The 21745-nt window shown below is 37.2% G+C and overlaps 1 non-coding gene across 1 annotated transcript; it reads right to left on the bottom strand.

The window, feature by feature from the left end:
* Positions 1 to 20616: 20616 nt before the first annotated feature.
* LOC116640871 lies at positions 20617 to 20762 on the bottom strand. Its single transcript, XR_004301091.1, has one exon. It is a non-coding gene; the product is annotated as a U4 spliceosomal RNA (small nuclear RNA).
* Between the last annotated feature and the right edge of the window lie 983 nt (positions 20763 to 21745).

The following is a 21745-nucleotide window of genomic DNA, read 5'->3' as shown; positions in this document are numbered from 1 at the left end:
AGAAAGAAAGAAAGAAAGAAAGAAAGAAAGAAAGAAAGAAAGAAAGAAAGAAAAACTATGAATGGTAGTCATTTTAAGAGAAAATATGAAGAGATCAATGTGGTCTAGAGTCATTTCTCCTTTCCAACTCATAAAATCTTCACTCCCTACCCCACAACTTCCTCCCAAAGATCCAAAGATGCTGTTATCATCACCACTAGTTCTCCCTGCTCTGAGAATGAAGCTGGTGTAGTATGGTGGAACATACTGAATACTGATGCACAAATATAGAAGACACATGGCTCTCTAGGACATTTGACTGTGAGTCAAGAAACATGAACAATGAGCCAGATTTCCTGAAGCTTAGATCAGAGGTCATTGTAACACATCATAATAGTTGCTCTGTGGGTTCTCTTGAAGATTTTTGGCTTCATCCACTTCACACACCCACTGTGTGGACATTTCCAACACCTCCAGTTCCAGAAACCAGTAGCAGAGGAATATTTCCCTTCATGTATTTTTTGGGGGGTAAAGGGATGCATAATTACAAGTTGAAGAGTTAAAGCATAAGTACTCACCTTCATAATAATCACTCTCCTAACAGGTTGATGTTGGGATAGGCCATTTTAAGTGCTGGGTTTAATCAAGATGCTAGGTGAAGAGGAAACCACACAAAATCAATGTTTTCAATTTCCAGAATTCATAATTTCAAACCTGAACCAAGGCCACAGGCTCAGACCTAGGGAGACTCATGGACATCTGCTGCCACCTCCCAATTTCAACCATTTATTCAGTCATTCAGAGTATATTTATTAAAGGCCCACTTTGTGTGAGGTCTTGTGATCTCAACTGGATATAGCAATAAGCAAAATCGATCTGCCCTCAAGGAGATCACAGACCTGTCAGGAATATATCAAAGACATAAAGCAGAATGTTACATCTGATACAAATGACCAGAGGTTGTTATGGAAGTGATTAGTGATTAGTTATGGAAGACTCAGAGAATGCTTTCCAAAATTCAAACATAAGCTGAACCTGAGGGAGAAGAAGGAGTCAGTCAGGGGAAATCAAGAATTAATATTCCAGGCACATGCGAAAACTCCAAGGCAAGAATAAACATGGCTGAACATGGCATGAGCATGTTAAGTCAATTAGTATTAGTAGGGACTAGAGAAAGGAGGGGGTGGAGGTTGGCAGAGGAAGTGGGGCAAAAATAAGGAGGTCAAAAAAGACATTCCAGGAATATTACTCAGCCATCAAAAAGAATGAAATCTTGCCACTTGTAACGATGTGGATGGAGCTAGAATGTACTATGCTAAGTGAAAGAAGTCAATCAGAGAAAAACAAATAGCATATGATTTCACTCATTTGTGGAATTTAAGAAACAAAACAGATGAACATATTGGAAGTGGGGGGAGGGGGACGGAGAGAGGCAAACAAACCACAAGAGAATCTTAACAATAGAGAACAAACTGAGGGTTGATGGAGGGAGGTGGGTGGGGGATGGGTTAAATGTGTGATGGGTATTAAGGAGGACACTTGTTTTGATGAGCACTGGGTTGTTATATGCAAGTGATGAATCACTGAATTCTACTCCTGAAACCAATATTGTGCTGTATGTTAACTAACTAAAATTTAAATAAAAATTTAAAAAAGACATAGTAATAAAAAAAAGAAAGAAAAAGAAAAAAAAAAAGACATTCCAGGAGCCATAACATAAATGAAGGCCTTTGTAAAAGGATTTGACAAGGAATTCAAGCAATCAAATCTATCTTGGGGGCAGATAACTTGGGAGGTTAAATGAGAACGAATTAAGGAGAAAATGACTGGCAACTGGGGAACCACCTGGGAAGAACAGGAATGGCTTGTGGTAGTAGAGCTGGGAAGAAAGGAATAGATTTCAACACTAGTGTCAAGAGTGACTAGCGGGACTTGGTCTTAATTAGATGTGAGAAATGAGGGAAGGGATGGAGTCATCCTTGAGTAGATGTATGGCATGGTGGCTCAGAGCAGAGGCTTTAGTTTTCCCACCTATTAGCTGTATGACTTTGGCCAAACCTCTTAAGTCCCTATCCCTTGAGGTACTCATTTGTAAAATGGCAATAACGATAAGAACTGCCCTACAGAGTGGTTATGAGGATTAAATATGATAATGCACACAATGTGCTCCACTATCACCTGGCACATATTAGATGCTTGTATTAGTTAGGATATAGGTTCACCTGCTATAAGAGAAGCCCCCAAACCACAGTGGCTTAAATAAGATAGAGTGCATTTTCTTAGATCCAGATGTAAGCAGTCCTAGGAAAGCAAGCTGGATGGTCAAAGTTCTTCAATCTTGTTGCTCTGCCATCAGTGAGATTATGTGCTTATGCACGTGGCCCATGACATTTCCATTCCAGCTAGTCGGAAAAAAAGAAGAAAGAAGGGTGAAAAGGAACAGCATGTACAGTACAGCTAAAATGCAAGAGTTGTGTCACAATAGAAAAGGGAGAATGCACATCAGTGGACAGTTAGCAGCCAACAATATTCAATGTATGTCAATGTTGTAAAGATAGAAAATAACTGCTTGAATGAGGAGGAAAGTAGGAAAAAATAATTTCTAGTGGGTGAGACTTGGTGAACTTAAGACATAAAATATCTCCAATGTTTTACTGAAGGAGAAGGATTTGGATAAAACTGTATTATATAAGGATAATGAGGAACCCAAAAGATTTGATCTCCATGTAACAAGGATACTGAGGGAATTAGTTAACATACTTGGAACAAAGCTACAGGAACCCCCAAAAATGCTTAATGAACTGTTTTCAGGGGGGAGGGGAAATATATCCTAATATTGAGATAAAAATGAGTAAGCTCACAACAGTCTTTACGGATTCGACTTTTTATAAAGCAATGCATGACATGGAAGAAAATATTAATGATTTTCTTCTACTCATGAAATATCCTCACAAGAAAACAAAATCATGCATGTTTATACCAGTGTATGAACAATTGCTTTTTGGTAGCTCGTGACGTATGTGGTCACAACCTAGAAAGAAGTGGATCTGGCCACTTCATGATTGCAAAGGCTTGCCGCCCCCGTGTGGTGGTCCTCTGTAACTGCAGGAACCATTGGTCAACCAGGGCCCTATTTATACTTTTCAAACCCCAAACTCTGAGCCAAGATCTCTATCTCTGATCCATTTTGTTGGGCTATCAGTTAGTTTTCTCTCCTTATTATTCTTGTTGTTAAATCTGTGTCTCAGTAAAGTCTCTATAGAAAACATCACTTTTTCTACATCCCTGAGTAATGGAATTGAGTCTATAACTTAGAATTTATCTTATTTTCATCCCTCCGGACTATATGGGTCATTTTTAGCTCTTTATGGTTTGGCCAAAAGAAAAAATCAACAATCCTAACTGCCTGTGGTTTCAACAACAAAGGATATATGACTTTTTGTGGACAGAGCACTTTCCCAAGCAAGAATAACTTGTACATTAGGCAGAGGGAAGGACCCTGCTGGGGCAGGCTGCACAAGCGATAAGGTCTCCCTGAACATCCTTCTTCTGACCCCTGCAGCACAATTAACAAGACAAGCCCAGCATTCAGCCTCCAGATCCAGGAAAGATAACTCAGAGGCTTAGGTGAATCAATGCACCTCCTCTCTTCATTTATTTTTTTTTTTAAGATTTTATTTATTTATTTTGACAGAGAGAAAGAGTGAGCACTTGTAGGGGGAGTGGAAGGCAGAGGGAGAAGCAGACTCACCGCAGAGCAGGGAGCCCTAGGTGGGACTCAATCCCAGGACCCTGGGGTCAGGAGCGGAAGGCAGCCACTAACTCACTGAGCCACTCAGGCATCCCATCCTCTTTTCATTTAAATTAGTCCTTTTGTTATTAAGAACTGTAGACGAGTAGTCCAAATGGTCTCTGGCTGCATTTTTTTGTTGATCAGTGCAATCATGTAATACAATTTTTTTCTCAATTGCTAGTGAGGTGAGAATGCATTGAAGTATCCTCCACCCTTCCCTGCCTGCTGCAAATCCAGTCAGGTGATCAATGGAGATTTCTGGGGATTAGAGAGCAGCAAGTTGGCCATTTTCTATTCATAGATAGATTAATGTGATAAAGGTTTATAATATAACCTTGAACAAGGAAGAAAAGACTGCACCTTAGCAAAATAATGTAAGGGTTATTATTTTACAGGAAATAGAATTCAAGTCATGTTAATGGGCAGGAAGGAAATCAATCCTTACAATAGCAAGGTGTATTTATTCTTAGACAATTTAGAAAAAAACCACCACCATCCACAGGACCAAAGCTCTCCCTCTACTACATCCCACACCTCCCTCAACTACTCAGATCTCTCCTGTCTGCAGTTTTTTTCAGAAGAGAAAAGTCATTGACTTTCAGTGGATGCCCTGAGGTTTTGGAATTAGTGAAGAATAGTTGTAAAGTGATTTTCGTTAATCCACAGATAAGTGGGGGCATTAAGGAAGGAACATAAGAAGGGCTTATATAATGAGTGCAATTGTATCAAAATCAAGCATTGTTTTATCCGATAAGTAAAAATCATATTTTATTGTAGTTTTAGTTTTCATTCCTATTATTACTACAGATGAGCATGTCTTCTCATGTTTATTGTTTATTGTTCATTTGTATGTCCTTCTGTAACTGCCCCTTTGTTCGTATCCTTTGATCTCCAGCCTGATGTTAAATAATAGTAATGACTGGGCATCTTTGTCTTTTTCCTAAATTTATAGAAATTCCTCTGTTTCTCAATGAGTATGATTTCTGCTATTTAACTATTGATTAAAAAAAAACTTAAAATTAAGCATATTTTCTTTGATTTACAAGTTACTAAAGAAGTTGCTCAGAAATGGATGTTAAACTTCATCAAATGGCCTTTCTAGCATCAATCATATACTCTCAGGCACCTGGGTGGCTCAGTCAGTTAAGCGTCTGCCTTCAGCTCAGGTCATGATCTCAGGGTCCTGGGATCGAGTCCTGCATCGGGCTCCCTGCTCAGCGGGGAGTCTGCTTCTCCCTCTGACCCTCCCCCCTCTCATGCTCTCTCTCTCTCTCTTATTCTCTCTCTCTCTCAAATAAATAAATAAAAGTCTTTAAAAAAAATCATATACTCTCTCTCCTTAATTATTGATGTTGTGAATCAAATAGATTTCCAAATGCTGAGCCATCTTTGTATTCTGAAATATGGCACAGTGTTGTTCTAATAGTGTGCTAGACTATATTAGATGGCTATTTTTAATACTTTTTTTCTATGTTCACATATGGGATGAGTCTGTAAATTTATTTTTTGGTGTTATCCTCCAACATTTTTGGAACTAGTAACATACCATTTTCATAGCATGAATTACTAATTTGTATATCTTTATGTTTGCAATAGCTTTAGTATCTCAATTTTTTGTGCCTTAAAAGCTGAATTGGACTTTGCACAAACATTTGGATCTGATACCTATGGGCTGGGGGTGAAGAGGGGAGAGAGCTCTGATTTATAGTTTCTAACTATTCTTTATAGTCCCTTTAGTTATAGTTTCTAACTATTCTTGAGTCCAAATTGCTAATTTTTTTTCAGGAAAGTTATTCATTTGATCTATATTTTTAAATTTGTTGATATAAATGTATAGTTAGTATTCATTTAAAATGGTTAAATTTCTTCATTAGCTGAGAAAATACGTCTTCATAATTGATGTTTTATATTTGGGTTGTCTAGATGGTCTTTTAAAAGAAATAGTTTCAGAAATAGTTTCAGAAATAGTTCTGAAAAAAAAAGAAAAAAGAAATAGCTCTGAAGACAAATATTTTCCTTTCCATTTGATTAATTTATGCTCTTACATTCATTAATTCTTTTATTCTTATTTCTTTAGTATTGCAACTTATCTGCCTTCTGAAGTGGAATGTATAACACACACATTTTGAAATTTTTTTGTTTTCAAAAAATATAAAGTTTTAATATGTTTTATTTTTTACTATTTATTTATAAACATTAATTTATTTAATAACATCATAACATTTACTAACATAATTTCGGAGTACTCAAGAAGAATAATTGAAAAGTTTTCATTAGTACCCCTGTCTACCACATAGTTTTTTTACTTGCCTCTTTAACCCAAGTTTTTAGAAGAGTTTCTTTTTAAAAATGATTTCAGGGCATCTGGGTGGCTCAATTGGTTAAGCATCCAACTCTTGATTTCAGCTCAGGTTATGATCTAGGGTCGTGGGATGGAACCCAGCATTAGACTCTGCACTCAGCGTAGTCTGCTTGTCCCTCTCCCCCACTCTCTCTCTCTCAAATAAACACATAAATAAAATCTTAAAAAAAAAAAATTTCTTTGCTGTTACTTTACTGTCTTCCTTTACTTTGTTGGTTTTGTTTTTACCATATCTTAGTCACTGATTTCTTGTTCTATTGCTGTAGTTTCAGGATTTCCACTTTGGGGGATTTTTTGACAATTTTCTTTTGCCTTAATATGTAATCAATTTTTTTTGTATGTGAATGTTTCATGATGAACTTACGTGGAGCCAATTTTTAGCAATTTTCTATATTTATCAAAATAAAAGAAATAGATAAGTAGAAATATAATTTTAGAAACAGATTTTCAAAGCTGTATCAAGAAAAATATAGCTTGAGATTCAAAATAGATTTATGGAGTTTAGTGGTCCCAAAATCTGAGCTTTCATCATTCTTCCACCTTCCTACCTACATGACTGTTACAGACCTAATAGTGCCCCCCAAAATTCATGAGTTGAAGTCCCAACTGTTAGTACCTCAGAATGTAGCCCTACTTGCAGATAAGGCCTTTGGAGAGATGATTAAGTTAAAATGAGCCTCTTAGAGTAGGGCCCTAATCCAATAGGACTGGTATCCTTATAAGAAGAAGAGAAACCAGGAGTGTATGTACAAAGAAAAGGCCATGAAAGGACACAGTGAGAAGGTGGTCATCTGTAACACCACGAGAGCAGCCTCAGGAGAAACCACACCTGCAGGAGCCTTGATCTTGGACTTGCAGTCTGCAGCATTGGAAGAAAAGAGTTTCTGTTGTTTAAGCCACCCATTCTGTGATATTTTATTATGGTAGCCCTAGCAAACTAATACAATTACCCACAGACCACACTTTCCATACACCTTTTATAGCTGAGGCCAAGTGCATTTACTATTCATCAGTCACACCTGCAACCATTGCTTTTCTTAGGGTAAAGAAATATTTCTTAGTACTCATGTCTTTATCAAACATAAAAAAAAAAAAGGTCCAAATTAGATCACTTTACTTATGTAACTTGTCTGTTCCCAATAGAAATTAACTCATGCCTTCAATTTGCTCATTGTTTTCTCTCTGCTTGAAGTTTATCAAATCCACAGCTGAACAAACAGGTTACTAGCTGGTCTAAGGCTATGAATTCAGGTCTCTTAACTCTTGGTTCAATGTCCATTACCACTCATTACACTACTCATTTCAAAGACTTAAAGATTTGTCTAAAGAATTTATTTTTCTCTCTAACCCTACAAATAGAATTGTATGATAAGCATAACTGTCCTTTAAGCTTTTTTGAAAATGAACACGTCTGAAATCTTGAGGTCTGATACCTTTTCATCTAAAAGGAATCAGTATTATTTTAAAATAACACAATCTAGGGAGAGCATATTTTTCAGGCATATCTATACCTGCAATTCTGAAAATACTATTCACTTATCCAGGTCAATCTTCTTCTGGTGAAAAAAAGAATTTCTTAGCTCTGAAATATTTAAAGATGTGGCCAAGGCAGAGAGAATACTGAAAGTTTAAAATTGAAATTCACTTGCTACAGGAACTGCTTGAGGCCTGTTAGTTTAATATTCCTTTGACTAAAAGCCATTATATAATTACACAATAAGTCCTTGCACTATAAATCAATGGAACTCATATTAAGTAGCTTTCCTTTGAAGGGACTGAAATGAGAATGGGATTGAGAAAGAGTGAACAAGAGAAAAAGCATTTGTTGTTTTTTCCTGTTTAAAATAACTTTTATTACTTTTTACTTCTTCCAGGTTCATTAAAGATAATGTAACTAGGTAAAAAGGAAGAAAATGTCCATCTATAATCTCACCAACCCCACTAATAACCAATATTGCTAATTCAATGTACATATTTCCAGTCAGTTTTATATATAATATATATACATATATACATATACATATTATTTTTAATTGAAATTGTTTGAATTGGTGTTTTAGGTTGAATGTCCCTAGAAGACCTTGAGACAAGGATTTAAGTGTTAATTGTTCACTTGAGAGATGACATCAGGAAACACGGGTAGGAGAGTAGAAAAGTGAGACAGGGAAGAGAAAGCAGCCAATAGAGGGTACATGACCTGGGAAGGCATCACTGTGGATCCCTGAAGCTGATCCCAGTGAGGAACTCTGCAGTATGTAGCACTGTTCTCTAAGTCATCTCAACAAAGGAGTGAATGACCTGGGCTGTTCACACATGAACTCTATCAATTACTATCATTCAGGAGCATTATTCTTTAGCACTCCTGGCCTGCTAAGCACACGAACAAAAAGAAAAAAAAAACTCAGGCAAACAGAAGTAGATGCTGCCAACTGGAAGTATAGCAAGCATACCTGAAGTAGTGAGGGTGAAGGCACATGGCGATGGCACACACAGCATCTGCAATGCACATGTTGTTTGCTAACCTGCTTCATTTATTTATTAAACCTTGGATTTCTTATATGACATGAAATGGTCTGAATATGATGTTGTCATTTCTCTGCATATTAGGCTATTGAGAAACTATATGTTGACATTTGGGGTTTCTACGTGTTTCATTATAATATGCAAATTGTGGGGGCGTCTAGGTGGCTCAGTCAGTTGAGCAACGAACTCTTGGTTTCGGCTCAGGTCATGATTTCCTGGTCATGGGATAGAGCTCCTCTTTTGGTTCCACGCTCAGCAGGGACTCTGCTTGAGATTCTCTCTCCCTCTCCCTGCCCCCCCCCCACAGCTCGCATGTACGCACACACTCGCTCTCTCAAATAAATAAATAAATACATAATAAAATATTTTTTAAAATAATATATGAATTGTGATAAACATTCTTGTACTGAAATATTTTGTGCAAGTATCAAAATATTATTATTATAAATAGCTAAACTTGGGGCGAGGTGCCTAGGTGGCTCAGTTGTTAAGCGTCTGTCTTCGGCTCAAGTCATGATCCCAGGGTCCTGGGATCGAGCCCCGCATCAGGCTCCCTGCTCCGCGGGAAGCCTGCTTTTCCCTCTCCCACTTCCCCTGCTTGTGTTCCCTCTCTCACTGTGTCTCTCTCTGTCAAATAAGTAAATAAAATCTTTAAAAATAAATAATAAATAAATAGCTAAACTTGGAATCACTGCTCCAAAAGATATGCAAAGTTTTATGGCTTTTAATTTGCATCACAAGGTTGCTCTCTAGAAAGATTATATTAACTCACATGATTACAATGTATTTTATTTCTATTGTTTCCTGCCTAATATTGACCAAAAGGGACAGGGCTGCCCCAAAGGGTCATGGGGGTGATGGTGCGGTAGGTATGCGGCCACCCTCATGGATGTAAAGGGCAGAGCATCAAACCAGAGGATTTTCCCCTACCTGAAGATCTAATGTAATTTGCCTTGCTAGGTTTGGTTTTTTTTTTTTTAATTAATTTATTTGACAGAGAGAGGGCGCAAGAGAGCACAAGCAGGGGGAGTGGCAGAGGGAGAAGGAGAAGCAGGCTCCTCGCTGAGCAGGGAGCCCAATGCGGGGCTCAATCCCAGGATCCTGAGCCAAAGGCAGATGCTTAACCAACTGAGCCACCCAGGCGCCCCTGCCTCACTAGGTTTTAGACTTGCTTGGGAACTGTCACGCCTTTCTTCCTTCCCATTTCTACCTTTTGGAATGGGAATACCATTGTATTTTGAAAGCACATCACTGGTCTGGTTTCACAGGTTCACAGAGAAGAATTTTGCCTCAGGATGAATCTTGAATTTCACCCATATCTGCTTTAAATGATGTTTAGATAAGACTCTGGACTCCAGACTTTAGACTTGACGATAGGATGGGGTGGCTGGGTGAGAGACATTGGGGAGGGTATGTGCTATGGTGAGCGCTGTGAATTGTGTAAGACTGCTGAATCACAGACCTGTACCTCTGAAACAAATAATACATTATATGTTAAAAAAAAAAAAAAAAGAAGATAGCAGGAAGGGAAAAATGAAGGGGTGGGGGGAAAGTATTGGGGCTGGGGTGCCTGTGTGGCTCAGTCAGTTAAGCATCTGCCTTCGGCTCAGGTCATGATCCCGGGGTCCTGGGATTGAGCCCCACATAGGGCTCCCTGCTCAGTGGAGAGTCTGCTTCTCCCTGTCCCTTCGCCCCTCCCCCAACTCGTGTTTTCTCTTGCTCACTCTGCTCTCTCTCTCTCTCTCAAAATAAACAAATAAAAAAATCTTAATAAAATAAAATTTAAAAATGTATTGGGGCTGTTGGGATGGACTGAACATATTTTTCATGTGAGAAGGACATGAATTTTAGGGGGTGGATGCTATAGACTGAATTGTGTCCCATCAAAATCCATATATTGAAACCCTGAGGGTGGGATCTATCAAAGAGCTTTCTGTCTGTCTCTCTCCCTCTGCCATGTGAGGACACAGCAAGAAGGTAGCTAGCTATCTGTGTGCCAGCAAGAGAGCTTTCACCAGAACCTGACCACGTTGGCACTCTGATCTTAGACTTCCCAGACTCCAACAAAACTATGAGAAATCAGTTGTTTAGGCCACCTAGACTATGGTATTTTGTTATGGCAACCTGAGCAGACTAATACATCCAGCTTAATTTCAGGTTTGAGATTTGATGCCCCCTAACCACGTATGGGCAGGCACAGATATACCAGGTGAGAACGAAGCTGGAAGGACAAGACAACTGAGCTGGTGGGATGTGGGGAGTTAGTGTGGGTGAACGTTGACTGATGCAAAGCAGGAGACAGCACAGAGCGAAGCAGATATATTTCCCCCTTTTTAACTCTCTTTCATGGACTAATCTGAGGTGGGATTCCTCCTTAATCTTCTGGGAAGTGCTGAATATTAAGCAAACACGCCCACTGAGCAACTTACTGTCTCTGTTCCGCTCACTCTGTTCCAATATTTCCTTGCCTCACTTCTTTTATTTCCTTTATCTTACCACACTTGTGCCTGTACCACACTTTAATTGCTACCTCAGGCTCTCCTTTCTGAAGGATCAATGCTCACAAACACATTTCTTAGAAAGACTCTGTATTTTTATTTTTTTTAAGATTTATTTATTTACAGAGAGGATGAGAGAGAGTGCAGGGGGTGGGGTGGTAGAGGGGGAGAGAATCTTAAGCAGACTCCCCACTGAGCACAGAGCCCTATGTGGGGCTCGATCTCATGACCCTGAAATCACAACCTGAGCCAAAACCAAGAGTCAGCCGCTTAACTGACTACCACACCCAGGTGCCCCTATATTTTTACTTTAATAGAAAAAAACGTCCAATGAACTCCAAGAGAACAAAACTAGTATGTGCAAAACTATTAAACTGAGTCATTTAATGCTTGAGATGGCTATTCAGATACTATTATCTTTTAGAAAGTAAGCAATAAAGTTTCCAATTAATTTCCAATTATGTCCTTGAATAAAACATGGGCTGAATAATAAAATATATTTAATTGGATTCATGGCTTTTAGAAAATTATATCCAATTAATGTGAATTAATGACAGAGTATAAACTTGATGAGAAGTCTCAAAAATATAGTCCTTGAGCAGATTCACCTTGTTTATCACTGACACAGATTTATTTTTAAAAAAAGCTGAGCTGAATGTGAAAATAAGAGGAAATGGAGAAATACATATATTATAAATAATAAAATAAGATTTAATGTGATCTTTCTTTAAATAATGTAAAGTATTTCCATCTTACAGTGTGTGCTAAAATGTATTGGCAATGTTAATTTTAAAAAAGTCTGAAGCCCTACATTTTGGTTCAGAAATTCAAACAAAAACTGGATAGAAAGAACCTATTTCAGCAGCAAAGATGAAATCTTGGGATTTTTTTTTTTTTATTACAAAATTCATGTGAACACTTTTGAAGATCTAACCCAGTCTCACGCTGTATTAATAGGAATACTTTCGTCCAACTGATCCAAAAGAAATAGTCAACAATGCTCTGTTTTCTGATTTTTTCAGGAACATGGTGACCAGCTCTAGGAGCTGACATGAATCCAAACACTTTGAAAATGGTGAATTTATTTAGGAAAATTCAGTTTAAAAGATTAAGGTCCCAAAAACATGTATAAAAAGTGAGTGGTTGAAAGGACTAAGAATATTTAACCTAGAGAAGCAAAGACTCCTAAAGGGAATTGATAGCTATCTCCAAATAGCTGAAGGGCTATTATTAGAAAAAAGATACAGAGGTGCAGATTTCAGGTCATTTTCAGAGAGAAATTTCCAATGATGGTGCTCAACAATGGAATGAGATAACTTATATGGGAATGACCTCTTCCTGACTCGAAGTGTCCAAATACAGGTTGGATGACCATTTAATTCAAACATCCACTGCATTATGGGTGGAACATGACTGCTATGGTTCCCTTCACCTCTAAGCTACCTGCTGGAGAATCCTCAAAACACCCTACTTTATCTTGAAATTTTGAAAATTTCAGGTCATACAAACAACCTTTAAAATATCATTTAAGGGGTGCCTGGGGGCTCAGTCAGTTAAGTGTCTGCTTCGGCTCAGGTCATGATCCCAGGTTCCCGGGATCAAGTCCTGCATCAGGCTCCCTGCTCAGCGGGGAGCCTGCTTCTCCCTCTCCCTCTGCCATTTCCCCTGCTCGTGCTCTCTTGCGCTCTCTGCCAAATAAATAAATAAATAAAATCTTTAAAAATATATCATTTAAAACATATCATCATGTGAATCTCACCTCAGTAAATCGTCTTTAAAAAAAAAAAAACATTATAGGGGCGCCTGGGTGGCTTAGTCGGTTAAGCGCCAATTCTTACTTTCAGCTCAGGTCATGGTGTCAGTTTCATGAGATCGAGCCCCACATTGTGGGGCTGCTCCCTAGTATGGAGCCTGCTTAAGATTCTTTCTCTCCCTCTCTTTCTATCCCTCCCCCCTCTCCTCTCCTCTCTAAAAAGAAAAAAAAAAAATTTTAAAAAACACACATTTTCAAAGTTTAAGACAACTATATTATACAATTGAACAAAATATGTTCTTATTTTAAATGTCATTGGAACAAGGAACAATAATATCCAGGAAGAGAAGACGCATTGTGCTGCTATAACTAGCAGAACTGAAATTTGATTTAGGTTGGGGAAAATATGTCTGAATTTTTTTATCAAAGCTGAGACTAGCACAGCTAAGATGGGAATTCCAAATGGCAGGAGGGTAGCACAGGGATTTCTCACCCTAAAGCAGCAGAGAATGATAAAACCTAGGGAGTGTGCATGGCCCAAAACATTTACAGAAGACGGGTCTGCAAAGCCAGAAGTGGAATTAGAAGGATTATGCAATGGAAAGACAACACAAACAGGTATCGGGAATGAGGCATGGAGCCAAGAATCTGGCCAGGGAGATAAAAAGAGGCTTTGGGTAACAGCCGAGAAATATGTTCCCTTGATATCATTTAGATAAACTTTTCTGAATATGAGTTTAGAAGTTCATAGCATGAAAAATGAAAAATAAATATGAGAGAATTTGTTTTATAAACTGTTCTTCTCAAAGACTTCTTCTGTATGAGATTATAACCATCCTTTTTCTTTCCTTTTTTAGGGGAGGAGTTGTTTATTATATCCTCTCTTTTATGAAATAATGATAATTATAAATAATTTTGTTTTCTTTTGTTTAACACTGTCATTGGCAATAGAAAATACTAACAAACCTGAGCCAATCTTTTCATTTGCTTTCCTTTTAATTTCACCAGTCTGTGAAATTTAAAAATCTGGAAACAACCACTCAGAACATCTTTTTGTGTTTGCAATCTGATTTTGTGAGGCAGTCAGGGTGATATGTTAAGTTTGAACTGAAAAAAGAATAAAAAGTTTGAAAATAATTATTTGGCAAATGAAATCAATAACTGTACAAATTAATTCCTTCATACCACACAACCATATTAATGTTTAAATATTCATTTTTTTTAAGTAGGCTCCACACCCACTGTGGAGCCCAACTTGGGGCTTGAACTCAGGACCCTGATATCATGACCTGAGCTGAAACTAAAAGTCCAACACTTAACGGACTGAGCCACCCCTAAATATTCAAATTTTTAAAATAACATTAAAACATTATAAAGAGTACCTGCAGTTCTTTTTGTTGTTATTGTTGTTGTTTTTCTGTGCTTATTAACTGCTTTGGTGAATGCATGTTAACTAGCTTTATTGTTCTATGAGTAGTATATACTCATTTACCAAAATACAAAGAAAAAGAAAAAATCAAAGTTAATAATTTTCAATATTTAAAATTAGCAGACTTCAAATATTAAACAACATTACCAATAGATACTTCTAAATGCATATAAGAACTTCTTACAATATTTCAATCTTAAATAAAATATATCTATGGCATAAAATTACAGTTTGAATCATAAACTCTGACTGAGCCCTGCTGGGTACTTATTCAAACCAGTATATCAATTCTTTTGAGGATTGAAATAAATCATGAATATCAGCTCTATGAATACTTACACTTGTAGAATTTAAGAGGTAGTGCGTCAGCCATTATGCCACAGACAAGCATTATTTTTCTGAACGTGTTTCCAAATCTCATGAGGAAAAAGTGAGACAAGAGATAATATACAACTGTGTTGTTTTTATCATTGAAAATTTTATCAGTCATATCAAAATACTAAGATGAAATCAAGCATAATTTATTTATTTTTTTAAAGATTTTATTTATTTATTTGACAGAGAGAGACACAGCGAGAGAGGGAACACAAGCAGGGGGGAGTGGGAGAGGGAGAAGCAAACTTCCCGCGTAGCAGGGAGCCCGATGCGAGGCTTGATCCCAGGACCCTGGGATCATGACCTGAGCCGAAGGCAGACACTTAACCGACTGAGCCACCCAGGCGCCCCCAAGCATAATTTAATTTAATAATATCCTTAAGAAGATGATTCAAATCACATATCAAAATCTTATAGTGTTTTATTTACATTGTTATCTTTAATTTTCACTGTGTAATCATGCTATAAAAGAGAGTTCTGATTGACAGGATACTAGATAATATATTGCCTCATCTTATTTCTATATAGCCACCAATATGTCAGATGTGCATATCAAAAAATGAAGAAATTAAACATGAAAATATGATATATAACATTCATATAAATCATAAAAATAGCATTTCTTTAAGAGCTAAGTTAGAAGCCCTAAAATAATGTGTGTCATTTTCTTATACTAACATGTTCCAAATTAAGAAAGCAGCATGTTAAGTGTAAATCTCAATTTATGAACTGCCTTTGGGAATGAAATAAATTCTGGGTGACTAAGTTGTTCTAAAAAATAACTTTGCATTCATTATTTTAAATAAGTTGAATAAAACCTTCATGCCATGTACTTTCAGCCTGATAATGTGTCACCCCAAAAAGCTGGTTTATCATATAACATCTAAATGAAATCGTTCCATTTTTCCACATAATCTTCCTCCTAGTCCTCTACCAAAAGCTGAGGAAGAAATGGAACCTTTTCTCGGCATAGTTTTCCCCAGCAGACAGCCATTGCCAGCAGCAGTAGGTTAATAATAGCTGCTCAGTGAGAGTATTACTGGTGTTTGGCAGCACAGGGCCCTGAGGTTAACACAGAGGTCACTTAGGGTCATTCTGCTCAATAAATCTACAATAGTATTCTGCTGGATCTCTCTTCCATGGAGTTTGAAAAGTTTAATGTCTTCTCTATGATTTCTGAAAATTCCCAGGAGTTTACATTCCCAAATCTGACTCCGGGTTTCTACTCCTAATTTTAGCTCGGTTTCCATCTCATGCATGCTACATCTGTTGTGCCTGGTGCCAATGCAGATGTGGAAACCAATACGCTTCCTTAATTTCTGCAAAATTTACTCATTCATTTACTTTTGTGTCTAGCAATCTCTACTAAGGATTTGAGATATTGGAAGTATTTACATCACAGAAACACAAATAACTTAATACTCAGTATCTGGGAGCTTTCTTTCTCAAATACCTCCTCCTTCCTTATTCTTTCCCTCTTCCTTCCTTCCTATCACTGCTCCTGATTTTTAAAAATCTACAACCTGGACTCCAGCCTCCCACCATGCTATTTCATCCTCTATTCTAGCTTCCTTTTTCCCTCTTCTATGTTATTTCCTGTCTTCTTTGACCCTCAAGCAAGTAAAATAGAAAATAGCTCATCTTTTAATGCAGATTAGTTCAAATTCCTCCTAACAACACTGCTTATGACAGTAACTATAAAAGCAACAACAAAGTAAATCATTTAGGATTTAAAGGTGTTCCTCAGTTTAAAGGCTCCCATCTAAAATTCAAAATTACTTGGTCTAATAAAACTTTAAGTTGCTGCAACTCAAATATCCCTTGCTGCATGACCATGATGGGGAATTAATTTTCTGGAAATGACTCCAGGCAAGTAGCTCCTACCAAATACACATATCTGAGGGAGCTGGAGGCATAAGCCACATTACAGCATATAAGCAGAAATCAAGGTTCATGAGCCTGGATGTGCTAGATATGTGTGTTCATCTGCATCAAATATTCTTACCTTTCCCTTATATACTAAACCACTGGGTTGTAGGGCAAATCAGGTATTAAAAGATTGCCCCTTATTTATTTTTTCAAATTTTTATTCAATTCTAGTTAGTTAACATACAGTGTAATATTGGTTTCAGGATAGAATTTAGTGATTCATCACTTACATACAACACCCAGTGTTCATAATAACAAGTGCCCTCCTTAATATACATCACCCATTTAGCCCATCCCCCACTCTTCCCTCCATCAACCCTCAGTTTGTTCTCTATTCTTAAAAGAATTATGGTTTGCTTTCCTCTCTCTAAAAGACTCCTTTAAAGTTCTAATGAGTTTTCCAAAAATTTACTCAGATATATAATACTCTTTTCTCTATTTCACCCTTAACTACCCAAAAAGCAGGTAACTTGGTTTCTACTTTCAATCACAAACGAGTACCAGAAGAAAATATTTTAAACAAATGAAAATGAAAGCCCAACATAATATAATTTGGGGGGCAGAGCCGTGAACTGAAAAGAATAACTAAAGCTTCTACTTGAAGAAGATAGTAAAAGAAGAACAAAGTAAACTCAAGGTAAAAAGAAGGAAAAAAAGTAAACATAAGAACAGAAACCAGTGAAACAGAAACAAGAAATATAACAGAGAAAATCAGTCCAAAAGATGGTTAAAAACCTCTAACTAGACTGTTCAATAAAAAGGAATGGGGTGAGGGGATAGGGAGGGAGAGAGAGAGAGGGATGAAGGAAAGAGGGAGGGAGGGAGAGAGAGAGACAGAGAGAAACAGAGAGAGAGAGAGATTGGGGGAGAGAACACAAATTATCATCAGGGATGAAATGAGAAAACATCACTAGAGATCCTACAGACACTGAAAGAGATAAATTATAAACAAATTTATGACAACTTAATTAATATTAACAAATTAATACAACTTAGATGAAATGTCACGTGCCCATACTCAATCAATTAGTTTAAGGTTATGAAGTGCTTTGATTGGCCCAACTTTAATTACATTTACTTCTTTCATTGGAGGTTCAGACTCACTCAAACCACGTGGATTAGGAAAGCAAGAGATACTGAGTAGGCAAAGAAAACACATGTCTACCTTACCACATGGTCCATGTTTAACCTTATTATTTCATCTTTGCCATTTGTACCATTGGGTAGTCTCTGTCTTTAAGTCAATTTCTCTATGCCTTCCTCCAGAGAAAAATGTAGAAAATTAGCCAATGAAATCCCTTGCCTACTTCCTGCACTATGATCTTTCTCTTTTTGCTAGCCAGGTTCATTTGACATCTTCCATAGTTCTCGACACAAATTGATAACTGCTGAAAAGTTAAAATCCTGCAAATCCAACTCTGCTCCAAATTCTAAGATCAGTCTTGAACTTGGTCACTGGAAAATTAAGCAGTTCAAAAGTTTTAATATGAGGTCTCTTCAGCTGAGTATTCTTTTTTGACTTTGGGTTCAGGTACGCCTTCCTTAGGCATTTACATTGGTCCTAACATTATGGCCCTCAAGTCCCCGTAGGCTAGGACAATGGCTCTGCCTGGGTCTTTCCAGTACTACTATTCTCAACCCTCAGCTCTATAGTTGGGCCCTACCCTATGAGATTGGACTTCTCTGGAGTTAGTTCATGTATTCACAGTCGCGGAGCCTTGTTCTCCTGATAAGATGTTCTGAGATGTTCCTGACTCTCTTTCAGTCTGGATATTATATATCATCAAGGCATAACTAAAGGCTCTTCCTAGAAGAACTTAGAATTCCTGGAAACATTATTTCTGAAAATGAACTGGATTAGGATGTAAACAATATAAGGTACCTGTTCTATACAGTACACTCTGTACATTTACAAAAAAATGCCATTCTTTAAAACTTCCTAAAAGCATCTGAAAGCAAATAACTATCAACATACTAATATATGAATATGCCTGGCTTTGTGAGCAATCTAGTATACTATCTCATTTAATTTCCACACAATTCTATAAGGTAAATACTAAAACTCTCTTTTTATAAAGTGTAAATTAAGTAACTTTCTCAAATGCAAAGATTGCAGTGTTATATTTAAATATGCAGACTTTTAACTCATTCCTGAACTCTTTCATTTCCTCTCTTGACTCTGAGACTATACACTTTGCCTTCATTTTCATTCTCCATTATGGTCTCTTCTTTCTCCATATATGTATAACATTGACATCAGGTTTCCTCTTCTCGCCCATTGGTCTCTCCATGAACAATATCACTAGTCCCATTGTTTCATTACTTATTGTAAAAAAAAAAAAAAAAAAAAAAAAACACAAACACAGAAAAAAAAAAAAAAAAAGTTATATTTACCAAATAACTGACCCAATTCATTTCTCTAAAAGAGAAACATTAAAATAGCAAAAATAAAACAAAAATTCAACTGAAAAACATCTAAAGGGATAGGACATAAAAGTCAGAGATGGCTGATCTCTGACCATGCTAGTTATGAGCAAAATTCTAGGTATTTAGCAAAATTTTAAATTAAAAATAACCTGTATATATGTATGAGTAGATTGATGATTCTGGTATTCGGAATTTCTTCAGTTTCAAGCAAGAGAAACCCAACTCAAATTGGCTTAAGCAATAAGTCACTTCATATAGTTTTTGAAAAGTTAAGGAGTAGATGTTACGAGTTCAAGTGGTCAAAATGTGCCATCTTCTCTCTCAGCTGTTTTTCTATGTCAACTTCATTTTTAGACTGAATATCCCCAACTGGTAACAGTGATGTCTATCAACTCAGGCTTATATCCTACCAGCTAAGCAACTATGCCTGAAACAGAGCATAGTTCTCTTGATAAACAGAAGTTTCAAGAAGGATTCTCAATGGCTTGGCTTCTGTCATGAGTCCATCCTGAATCGTTCACTATGACCAAGTAGATACAGTACTATAATTGGCCAATTCTGAGTCACAATTTCATCAAGGGCTGAGGAAATTGTCAGTCTCATCTGAACATCATGGATTGAGAATAGCAGAGAATAGTTTTCCCAACAGTAAATCGGAGTGCTGTGTTGTCAGAAAATTCACTTATGATGATACTTTGTACCTGGAAAGTGGTTTTTTATCTTCTCAACAACAGAAATTATTCACACTTTATAAATGAACAAAACAAAATTCAGGAGGATTAAATTAAAAGTCACATAGTAAAAAGTAATACTGGACTTTAATTTCTATTTCCCACCCTAAAGTCAATATTCTTTCCAGTGTGCAGTGATTCTAATCCACCTACAAATGAGACTACATTTTCCAGAGTGTAAAAGAAAAACACCTTACTGGAAGCTTAAATTTATGCAAATACAAGTATATGATTTGATGTTCTCACTTATGTTCATTCAGAATATTACAATAGACATCAAAATAGAAAGAGGTATTATGACAGTCACTGAGTCCACATCCTAATGGACATTTCTCTACCCTTACCCTGGCTTTGACATATATAAAAAATTTCCCCAAATGGCCAGAAATTCTTCCTACATAGCACAAGCCAAAGTCTACAGGTAAGAAACAGCAACCCTCTGTGCAAAGCTTGATGTCATAACATCACCATGGTAACAATATCCCTGAAGAGAGGAGATGCAAATTTTGTCCTGAAAATTAATCAGCTGCAGTGACAATCTTATTTACTGTCTCTGGCAAGTGTTGCAAATCTACATAAGACCTGTGACAATCTTCCAGTGCTCATTCCTATTAAATAAGACCACAGATCTTATTAGGAAAATAATTTTCCCCAAACCAAAATCACAAACCTATTCCTAGGGCATCTTGTGGAAAATACCCATTTATCACAGACTATAAACTTTTTTTAATTGAATACAGTAGGTAATCTTTCCACATATTGGTTCTCAGCTATCTTATTTTTTGACCTGACTTTTTAAATATCTATTAGTTGCCTCCAGATTTATCCATAATAAAAAAGTCTTGAGAAATAGGATGTGAAATGAGTGCAGAATAAGAAAATCCATCCACAATATATTTTAATTAGCAATAATCGCGCCTTGGATAAACCTCATTGGCTATGATACTGCCACTGCGCAAAGCTCACAATATATTTTAAAGAAAGAAAAATGTGTATTTTTCAGTCTAACCATGGTTGGAATCAAGACCCAGTTGAAAAGAACAGAACTTCATTTCATTGAGAGATGGTGGCGGGGGGAGGCAGGGGGGGCGGGGAGGCTGTAGTGGAAAAGCAGATGCTAAAGTAAAAACTAGTATTTAGGGTGCCTGGGTGGCTCAGTCGTTAAGCGTCTGCCTTCAGCTCAGGTCATGATCCCAGGGTCTTGGGATCGAGTCCCACATCGGGTTCCCTGCTCGGCAGGAAGCCTGCTTCTCCCTCTCCCGCTCCCCCTGCTTGTGTTCCTGCTCTCGCTATCTCTCTCTCTGTCAAATAAATAAATAAAATCTTAAAAAAAAAAAACAACAACTAGTATTTAAACCCTAGTTCTGCTGACGGATAGATGTAAAATGATCATCTCTTAATAAGCTTTTAATCTCAGTTTCTTCATGTAGAATGGGGATTGGAATACCCTAATTTTCCAAGATTCTTGAGAACATTAGAGATAATATATATGAATTACTTGGCATGCACGTAGGTGGTCCAAAAAAGCCAAAGGAAAGCAAACCATCACTGTTTAAGAGACCATCTGTACTTTTGTTTTCACCAACACCCGAGCTCCTGGACTTCTTGCACACTTCTGATGGCTTGAGCCTGGACTGACCCTCTGAATCTGACACTTAAGATTATCACACTGGAATACTGGCATCTAGAAATACATTTTGCTGGGCCAGGCTATGCTCCCTACTCTACTCTGCTCACAGATTATGGATCCTGCTTATTCAAATCTGTTCCTCTTTGCCCTCCCATCCCAGCCTTGAGGGCTCACACTGACACTTCCTCAGTGCCTTGATTCATAGCCAAAAGGGGATCCATAAAGCTGATGGAAGAATCACACAAGTGCTATAGACCTAGACAACAGGGCAGAATGAGGTTATGTTAACCATTTGCTGCTCATCACCATTTTGAAC

This window comes from Phoca vitulina, unplaced genomic scaffold, assembly GCF_004348235.1.
Source record: "Phoca vitulina isolate PV1807 unplaced genomic scaffold, GSC_HSeal_1.0 scaffold20, whole genome shotgun sequence".
NCBI lineage: Eukaryota > Metazoa > Chordata > Mammalia > Carnivora > Phocidae > Phoca > Phoca vitulina.
The sequence above is the reverse complement of the archived record's forward strand: the minus strand, read 5'-3'. Positions and strand labels throughout refer to the sequence as shown.